This window comes from Vigna radiata, chromosome 1, assembly GCF_000741045.1.
Source record: "Vigna radiata var. radiata cultivar VC1973A chromosome 1, Vradiata_ver6, whole genome shotgun sequence".
NCBI classification, from domain to species: domain Eukaryota; kingdom Viridiplantae; phylum Streptophyta; class Magnoliopsida; order Fabales; family Fabaceae; genus Vigna; species Vigna radiata.
Window position 1 is genome coordinate 20,589,863 of NC_028351.1, and position 10,993 is coordinate 20,600,855.

The 10,993-nt window shown below is 31.1% G+C and overlaps 1 long non-coding RNA gene across 1 annotated transcript; it reads left to right on the forward strand.

Moving 5' to 3' along the window:
- On the forward strand, positions 1 to 795 carry LOC106768974. The gene is made up of 3 exons (XR_001376294.2): positions 1 to 12; positions 174 to 313; positions 520 to 795. It is a non-coding gene; the product is annotated as an uncharacterized LOC106768974 (long non-coding RNA).
- The last annotated feature ends 10,198 nt before the right edge of the window (positions 796 to 10,993 follow it).

Here is a 10,993-nt window from a genome sequence, read left to right on the forward strand (position 1 = left end):
AGTGTCAAAGAGGTTTGACTGCCTTTATCTTAGCTTGCATAAAATGTTTTTATTTTATATTTATATTCAAACTTTGCTGCAACCTTGCAATTTGTTTGTCTTAAGCAAAGTTTACCATTCTATCCCATAATAATTCTACAAACTCCTTCAAAGTTGGTTCCCTTAATTTACAGATGTGAATAATAGATGCTTGAGGAAAGGAAGTCCTACCATCTTAGCTGTTCTTCTTTGTGTGATGTGTTGTGTCAATTACATTGACAGAAGGCTAGAGATCAGAAATAACCCCTCTCAATGGTGTTAAAATCCCATATTGGTAAGGAATATATCTAAAAGTACTTATAAAATTTGGCAATCATTTGGGTTAAGAATCAAAGTGTATCCAATCCTAGTTTTGGGTCTCTAATAGATGTTTAGTCTGGCAATCATTTGGGTTAATTTTAGTTTTTCCCTTTTTTAATATCAGGTGTTTCATACTCATATCTCTAATTTAATTTTAGTTTTTCCCTTTTTTAATAACAGGTACCAGGTTTTGCTGGGAACAAAAAAGACTAAGGATAACGTACTAGAAAGTTCTTGAAAATTTATTACTTGCATTAAGAAGTATTTGCTTATCTCAAACTATTGGAGGAAATAGGAAATAAATGTATTTTTGAATGTTTGTATATGCTGCTCTTTAGACATATTGTAAGGGATTTGTTATTTGTAATTGGAGATAAACATTTGGTATTCTTTTTTAAATTTGGCAATTGTATGTGACTTTTATCAGTAATTAGAAACAGTTAGTTATTGGGTGTAGATTTGAGATCATTTAATTTTTTTTTTATAAAACATAAAGTTACATACGGATTTTTCCGTATATAAGTATATTTTTATTTATATACATATTTTATCTACGGATTTTTCCGTATGTAAATTATATACGGAAAATCCGTATATAAAATTATATACGGATATTTCCGTATATAATTTATATACGGATTTTCCGTATATAAATTTAGCTACGAGGGTATTATATACGGAATTTTGTTCGTATATAATCCGTATATAACCAAATTTTATATACGGATTTTTGGGTTTATATACGGATTTTGGCTGTAGATAATTGCAATTTTTCTTGTAGTGGGCGTTCCAAACCGGGAGAAGATTTGCCTTTTCAAAAATTTAATGACAGTGCTGGTATCATTCTTGGGACAAGCTAGTGCCTCCACCCATTTGCTCATATAGTCAACTGCCACCAATATGTATTCATTGTTGAAGGATGGTGGGAAAGGTCCAACAAAGTCTATGCCCTAGCAGTAAAAAACTTCGACTTCTAGAATGCCTTACAGTGGCATTTCATGACGTCTGGAGATGGTTCCTCTCCTTTAAGAAATCTTAAAAATACTTAGCAACATCACTCTTAAACTAAAAGAATACACACTTAATAAATTTAATGTTAACTCTATTATGGTTAGACAAATAGTGAGTAAAAAAATTACAAAACTACTAATATATTTTTTTTTTTGAAAACGGACTTAATATTGAATGTTTGAAGTGAATAATTTAGCTGTAAATTATTTACTTAAAAAAATCTTTTCTTCCAAAAATGAGAAGTGAATTTAAAGAGTAAATAGTTTTTATCATGCTCTTCACCAATATTTCTTCTTATCTTTGTAAGAAGAACATTCTCTAATCTAGGTAGGTGACTTTGAACATTAAATATATTAAGTGTATTCTTGTATCTCTATAGTGAAAAGTGGTGTTGCTGTATATGGTTAAGGTAATCAATCAATAATGTTATTGATTATGTCTCAATTTTATTATATACTTTTATATTACTTAATTTAAGTGTTAAAGATACTAGAAAAGAAAATACTGTGATTAATTTATTTAAAACTATATTGAATTTCTACTACATTTAAATTTTTGTTATGTATCTGAATCTCATGGACTTTTCTAGGTATTATATATATATATATATATATATATATATATATATATATATATATATAACAAAATTCTATGGTTAATTCCATGTTTAATTAGTTGGAGAAATTAAAAAAAATTAATGAAATTTATTTGTTTGTATATATCATAGACTTTATNNTGGTATAATNAAGTATGTNTTTTATNTTTGNAATTTAAAATTTATGGCTAATTTCATAAAANTTTTGGTATAATTAAACATTTAAACTTNTTTAACAATAATTTTAATATGAAATGTCATTTTTAAATTAGATACTCAATGNATTATAACTTTTACTATTTTCTTCTCTAAAACATATTCATTTACATTTTATCTTTACTGCTATGATGGATATTATAATTAAAATTTTAAGTATTTTTAAATTCTCCTTTACTCTATTCACTCATTGTTTTTATGAAAATCAAGGTGGTTTTAATACTTTGGTAATATATTATGTTTTCAACAAATTAATGGATATAGGAGTTGAAAAAATCATATATAAAAAGAACTAAGATAAAATATATTTAATTATGGAGGTAATGTTAATAATATTATTGTATATTAAGAAAAATAAAAATGTTTCATATAATAAGACATAAAAGTTCAGTNAATTTGTTTAGTTAATTAAAAATACTCTTAATACACAAGAAAATTCTACATATTCTTTTTGTTTATTTTGCAAGTTATAAATTTTTTGAGTTGCTCTTGTTTTGCATGGATGATATATCTTGTATATTATATAGTTAGTCAGGAGAATATAGTCCATTGTGTAGGTAAGTGTGAGCATGATATTTTAAAAATAAAAACAATTATTACAAATGAGAATTTCTCATTACACTTCCTAATTAAATATTTAAACATTTTGTAACAATAATTTTAATATGAAATATCGATTTTCAAATTAGATACTCAATGAGTTATAATTTTATTATTTTCTTCTCTAAAACATATTTATTTACATTTTATCTTTACTGCTTTGATGGATATTTGAATTAAAATTTAAGTATATTTAAATTTCTCTTTTACTCTATTAACTCATTGTTTTTATGAAAATCAAGGTGTTTTTAATACTTTTGTAATATATTATGTTTTCAACAAATTAATGGAACTATGATAAAATATATTTAATTCTGAAGATAATTTTAATAATATTATTGTATATTCAGAAAAAGAAAAATGTTACATATAATAAGACATAAAAGTTAAGTAAATTTGTTTTGTTAATAAAAATATTCTTAATACAAAAGAAAATTATATTTTTTTTTAAGATTTTGCTAGTTATAATATTTTGTAGTTGCTCTTGTCATACAAGGGTGTTTTCATTGGTCTAACCTAATATATAGCTGTTATTTGTAACTTATGAAAATAGTTTACAATTTAAATGAGCTAAATTTGACAGTGTAAAAAGAACTTATATAAGTCTGTTTTCATTTCTGCTAGAATTCTTTTTTTTTTTTTTGTGGTAATGAGAATGTTTGCATTTGTATAAATGTTTGAAATAATTGATAAGTAAGGATTTTATGTAATACATTAACCGTTGATCCTTTTTGTCCTATACAACTGCTGCTTTTTGGCTGCATGTTTTAATTTTCTTTGGCTGCATGTTTTAATTTTCTCCATGGATATGGATTTTAATGGTGAGATATGTGTTTTAATTTTCTGCATGTTAATATATGATTTTCTTGTAGAAAGTTGAAGCAAATCTTCTTGTAATCTTTCATATTCTTGTAGAAAGTTACTCTAAATAGCCTTTATTCTTTCTTGTTACAGTCCTTGTATTTTAGGCATAATGTGTAATAGTTTTCCTTTCATATATTATATTTTACCATTTGAAAAAGAAAGTAAAAATATTCATCCAATCTTACCATATATAGTCTCACAAAGATATATATGAAGATCTGGGAAAAGTGGGAGGGCATAAAGGAGCTCAAGGTATTTTTTTAGCCATGTTTATGGCAAAGCCTTTTTTTAATTTGCAAAACTATCCAATTATCCATTGTTTTGGAAGAGTGTACAAAGAAATCATAAAAGTATCTTATCTTATATTATGTCCTCTATTTCGAAGCGTCAAAGAATCTGATATTAAGTCAGTTGCATAAATGGTTGCAGTTAAAAATTCTTCAAAAGCATTAAATTCATCAAACCAAGGTAGTTTGAAAAGGTATGTTATTTTTCTACATTGTGATTAGCATATTTGGTTGAAAGAGATCTTTAGTTTAATTGTGCAAATTCATGATAAGTGTGATAAGTGTGCTTCATTAAATCCATCAAGGTGTAAACAAGTAGTTATTAGCACAAGATTCTAATAAAGGCAAAATAAATTATTGGTTTTGTTTTATGATCTAGCACAAAAAATAACTAGTACGTAGAGTTGTCAAAAGGAGCCACCCGGCCCGCCCCACCACGTGTTGGTCAATTAGTGAGCCAACTTAATATGACTCATTTATTAGCGATCCAAAAAAGGGCGTTGCTCCCTACACCTTCTCATTTTCTCCCTCCACCTCTCCCTTCCTTTTCTGCCCCTTATTCTATATTTTCTATTCCTAATTTATCCTTTTCATTTTTAAAGTTAAAACTCACTCCGTATACAATATTAAAATCTTTAAACGAATATAGACATCCGTCATCCGTTTAAGATAAAACGGATGTCAACATCCGTTTGTAAGTAAAATGGATATCAAAATGATTGAAGTGTTTATGTATAGGTTGTTGGACTTGGGAAAGCTCAAACCATAGCCGCTGCGTGACCGAGCTATTGTTCCATAACCACCATTGCATCTTCTCACCTCCTACGATGGTTACCAATGTTAGTGCATTCATATTAGGTTTAGTTAATTACTTTGTTAAATATTGTTTGGATTGGGCATATTTTTGGAAAAGGGTTGTTTGAGACCTGTAGGTGTTTGAAGGTGTGGACCTTGTGAGGAAAAGGCTCGAGATGTCTTCATGACTTTGATAAAACAACCAAATGAAACTGATGCAAACGTTCAATCTAGTCAGATTAAAACCATCTCTTTAAGCTTCACAGATCAAGGTAATAAGTTTCTTGATATACTGCCCATGAAAATTCAAAGTAATAATGTTTGGATTCTTAACTCTGGGTAACTAATCATGTTAGCATGAGTTTGGAAAATTTTGTCTTATGAATATGTTAATAGCATAATCGTGAATCTACCAAATGGTATAAAGAATAAAGCCACACATAAGGGGGTTATCAANCTGATGTTCCTTTTATGCCATAGTTTAAGTATAATCTTATCTCAGTTTCGAAGCTTGTTTCTCCCAAACATGTTTCTCATTCAGAAGTACAAGTTTTTTTACTAATGATGGTTGTTTTGTCCAGGATTTGAGAGTGGAGGCAGCAGGAGGGGATAAGTTGAGAGTGAGATGTTCAAAATTAAAGCTAGAAGTGTTTTCATTTCAGTTTTACAGAATTTATTCACTCTTTTTTCTACTGTCATTGTTATCCTTGTGTTTTGCTAACAATATTTTTTTTTTCTTTGGTTAATAGTATGACTTATTGTTTACAATAAGTTGAGTCTTATATTTTTATCATAATATCTATAGGTTGTTTAACTTTTTCAGCCTTACTTGATATCTGTGCCTTATTTTCTTTAGTACGTTTCAAGTATAAGTGTATCTAACTGCCTATCTACTACTATCCATTAGGTGTTTCAGGGGAATACTTGAACTTCTACAAACAGATCAAAGTTTCATGTAAATTTTTATAATGAAGCTTTAAATGTAATTTTGAAGCCTTTTTCTTTAATAAAATTGAAAGAATGCTATTGGATTGCTATACTGTAGGTTAGCACTGCAACCTGTACCAATCATATGTTGCATTCTTGATAAAAGGAAAAGAAAAAAATACAAAAGTGGGGGCACTAATTATGAAACCTTAATTGAGAACTTGATAGGGGACAATTTGGAACTTTTGTAGAAAGGAGTACTCAAGTAATGATTCTGTCACTTGAGACAACTTCTTTTTGTTTGTTAGAGTAAGGCTTTGATACGAACCCAGGATGGTGTAAATGAATTATGTGTTGATTATGAAATAATGTTTTCTATAGATGCATGTGATGTTCACTTAATGGAATGTATACACACTTCTGCACCTTTATAGGGACTTAATGAAATAAATCTAAAAGCTATGGAACTGGAGGAAAACAATGTTATGGCTCTTGCAATTGTACCACCTGATGGTAAGGACTAAAGTAATTGATTAAAAAAGATCAAGTATTTCATAAAAGCCTTTGCAAAGATTGTACTTTGTTTCATTGAAGCTCGTTTGAAAATCTAGTATGTGAGATATCAGTTTATCATTATGAGTTATATATTCATATTTACTATTTTTTTTCTCTAGGATAGTCATTATGTGTATATGCTTGATACTGTTCTGATATGAAAAAGAAAAGGTTTTGAACTAATGTTTCTGAACATTGCACTTAACTGTGGTTTGAGCTCGGTCACGCAGGTACTACTATACATAAACACTTCAACGGATGTAGACATCCGTTGACGGATGCCCATATCCGTTTAAGGGGCATTGACCGAAGAAAGAAGTCTGGACATTTTTCAATTGAAAAAGATAAACATATATCAAGCCATCTATCATGGAAGCAAGTGTTCTAAGAAGAATGCAAGCAAACTGGAGAAGAAACGTGTTGACAGCAGAAGTAAAAAATGATTAAAATGTCCATTGTATATGAATGCTAGGATTTTTTAACCATGACAAACACACCAGAAATGTGGTTGACAGAAGAAACAAGAAACATGACACAAGCAAAGTGGCCTCGGGCAGTTAGAGATGTGGCCAAAAAGAAGTCTCCAAAGCCAGGCAGAAACACCACCGCACCACGCACCACCAATGCCCATCGCTACCAGCGAAGCACGAACACCACCGCACGAAGAGAAAGTACAGGCACACCACCACACGAAGAGCAAGAACAGGCACACCTCCGCACCACACCACCGCACCATCACGAAAAGCAAAGATAGAGTTTGGAAAGTTTAGAAAAAAAGTCAGCGAGAAAAAAAGAGAGTGGAAGAAGAAGAGACGAATCTCCGCTCAAAATTTGGGGGAGGTGGGACTGTGAGCTGAGTAAAAATAAGGGGGAGGTGGAGCTGAGGGGAATAAAAGTAAGGGATGAAGAGTTAGTCTGCCGAATAACATAAAAGTAAAAAAGTTAAAAAAAAAAAAGTAAAAAGAGCAAAAAGGTTAAAAAAGTAAAGAAAAAGGATATTATTGTAATAAGAAAAAAGAAACATAAAGTTGGGGAGGTCGAGGAAGGAAATTGGGAGGTGGAGGGAGTAACGCCCTCCAGAAAAATTTGAATCCGGTCCGACCCACCACGAGTTGGTGGGTAAACGGGTTGGCTCACTAGCCCACTTAATTACAACTTTTTCAAATAAAAAAAAATTATAAACTTTCTATAATTTAAATCTAAACAAATTTCACTTTCAAATTTCACTCCCAACATGGGTGTTTAATTAATTTTGAAAATAAAGAACTTAAATAATTTTTTCAAGCAAAAGAAATATAATAAATATTTTTTATCAAATTAAAATTAAATTTTAATAAAATAAAATTAGGTAGGTAGGTAGGTTGGTGGGGCAACCTGGCCCATCACGGGTTCAACCCGCATGAGCCGAGTTTAAATTAGCAGGGTTGAAATATGACCCGCATAAAAAAAATACAATTTTTTCAAACCGAACCCGACCCAAATCCGTGGTGGATCGGGTTGGCCCGCGGGTTATGAACCATTTTGACAGCTCTACTAATATACATGACAAACAATTATAGGTACATGTAGGTTTAGTCTTATGTTTTCCTATACTTTTTTTTGCATTATATATTGTTCAATGCTTTTTTCCTTAAATTTCATCTAGGAAATTTTGTTTCTTAAATAAACTAACGCTATAAACGAGGATAAAAATGGAAAGTTTGGGTACATAGTGCTTTATATCTTGCTAGCTTTAATGTTTCGAGATTGACATATGTTTTTCTAATGTTAAAGAAAAAAATGGAAGTAATGCCACGAGAATTAATCTGTTCTTTAGCTTTAAGGTAATTGTGAAAATTTATGAGCTCAATTTTTTTTTTAATTGATGATACCATTTTGACTCTGGATTTAGCAATTTTTCTAAAAGAAAGCAACAATGCAGATATGAACATTAGTAAAAAAACAATATTTAACCTCGCACAATAAGCTTCAGTTTAGGAGAAACCGAAGTCTATCAGAATGCAGTGACATTTTTGTAGTTTAGTCGAATTTATATGCCTTGGTTCAAGGGGAACCGAAGCATATAACCCATGTTACATCGGTTAAAATTTAAATTGATGCCTAATACTCTCCAAAAACTGACTTTTTGTTTGTCACCTTTTTCATCCTAACTTACTGTTTTGGTTCTGTGGAGAATCGAGCAATATGTCTTCCCAGAACTGACAGGTCTGATTATTGAATGTTCCTATTCTCTTGGTTCAACCCCTACAACTTCGGTTCATTCAAAACCGGTGTGGAAAGCGGTTTATGCTTCGGTTGGCAGCGAACCGAAGCGTATAAGTTGAAAAAAATATAAAAAATGTCATTTAAGAATTTATTTTTATTTTTTTCTGAGGCGCATAAGCATTGGTTGCTTGGTTAACCAAGGCATATATGGGTTTATTGCCTCAGTTAATGGTAGAACTGAGGTAATATCTCTCTCAATAAGTTCCCCAGAGTTAAAATGTTTTACCCTACTGATTTAGAGTTTGATCATTTGATCCTTGATCAATTACGTTTTGGTATAAACAGTGGCATTTCAAAGTCTATGCCCCAGCAGTCAAAAACTTCGACCTCTAGAATGCCTTACAGTGGCATTTCATGACGTCTGGAGATGGTTCCTGTCCTTTGACACTTATCACAGTTCATTGTTAGCAAAATGATGAAGATGAAGTTTTGATGATGTCCAAATCAAGTTAAGATATATCAAGATTTTCGAAGATCCTTTGAAGACTTATTTTTGTTATTAAAAGCTTTTGTAATAATTGTAGTTTAAATGTTTGGGACATAGATTTGTAGTAGGTTTTGATTCTTGTACCTTCATACTTTATATTTGTTGTTCAGAATAAAAAATGCACGGTTTTAATCCATTAAATCAAGTATTAATTGATTAAAACGTTATAGGTGTTGAAAACACAACTGGCAAGGGAATAATCGATTAATACTTTTTTAATCGATTAGTTAATCGATTAATCCTTAAAAGTAATATTAATCCTTTTTTAATTGTTAGAGTTTTCTGGTTTTTGAAAACTAGCCATTGCACTCAATTTAATCGATTAACAGTAATATTAATTGATTAAAAGCGTAAAATGGCCAGTTACGAAGAATGGAAGAGTTTTTGCTTGAGTCTATAAATAGGCTCTCTTTATCCATCAACAACAACTCTTCCCTTGTGCTCAAATACTCAGAACTCATTGAGGATTGTGTGCTCTTGCTCAGCTAAGGAAACTCTTGTCTATGGTGCTGGTGCATTGCTACTACGGTGATGGAGGAATAACTGCTTCATCTTTGATGCGTCTAAGGAGGTGTGTGGAAGAGGATCATCATTCGTGAAGTATTCGGAGGAGGTGTTTCATCCTTCGTGAAGTATTTGGAGGAGGTGTCTCATCCTTTGTGAAGACTCAAAGGAGGTACAGGTTCATCTCTTGTGGTATCAAGATAGGTGGTTTCTAAACTCTTACAAATTGTTTCTTTTTTAATGTAGTTTGTAATTGTTTTGTGATTAGTGAACTGTTTATCTTGATTTGAGATAAGCGACTAGACGTAGGATTGGTAATATCCGAACCAGTATAAAATTCATCTGTGCAAATTTCTCTCAACCTTACTCTTTTATTTATGTTTATTATTTCAATAGTAAGATAAATTGAGAAGAAATTAAAAGGCACATGTTTATATTAAAATCCCTCTTGGTTTGTTATTCTACGCTAACCATTCCGCTGCAGCCGCTCTGACATTCATGGCATGATTATGAGCATCTTTAAAGAGGGTAGGCCAATAAAGTCCTGACTGAAGTACCTTTGCAGCTGTCCTTTCTCCACTAAATGTCCTCCATAAGGTGAATCATGATAGTGCCATAAAATTCCTTCTACTTCTTCCTTAGTCACACAACGACTCAGAAGATTATCTGCTCCAATTTTGAAGAGGTAAGGATCATCCCAAACAAACTATTTGGCATCATGCAAAAATTTCTTTCTTTGTTGGCAGTTGAGATCTTTTGGGATGACTCCTGCAACTTTGAAATTGGCTATATTAGCAAACCACAGCCTTTGCTGAATGTACATGAGTGTTTCATCTGAGAAGGATTCCCAAATCTCTGCTTCCTTGCTTGTGACTTCATTATTCACCAACCGGTGATCAACAATTACATTTTCACTTCCCTTCTTATCACGGATTTCCACATCAAACTCTTGTAACAAAAGCACCCATCTGATCAACCGTGGCTTAAGGTCTGGTTTGCCTAGCAAATATTTGATAGTCGCATGGTCAGTGTAGATAATCACCTTAGGTCCAATGAGATATGGTCTAAATTATTACCAATAAAGAGTATTGGTAAAACCTAAAGATGAGTTTTGATGATGCTGCAACTTGTAGATTTTGGATGTAATAGAAAAATATTTAAAAAGCAACATGTAGATTTTGAATGTAGTAGGAAAATATTGAAATATTGTAATTCTTACTGATATAATCGATTATGGTCAAGCTATAATCGATTATCACATGTTTTTGTAATATAATACTCGATTATCATGAAGCAATAATCGATTATCACAAGTCATACTTGAATAATCGATTATCACTTCATATAATCGATTATCACTTTTTGAAAAATCTGTAACGAACTTGAATAATCGATTATCACTTACTATAATCGATTATTCATGGCAGTTGGGAGCTGACCTTTGGCATTTAGTGTACTTGGCTATATATTTGGATTTTGGAGAATTCAGAANTGAATATTTTTGAACTGAGAAAGCAAAGTAGAACACTGTGTGTCAGAGGAACGTTC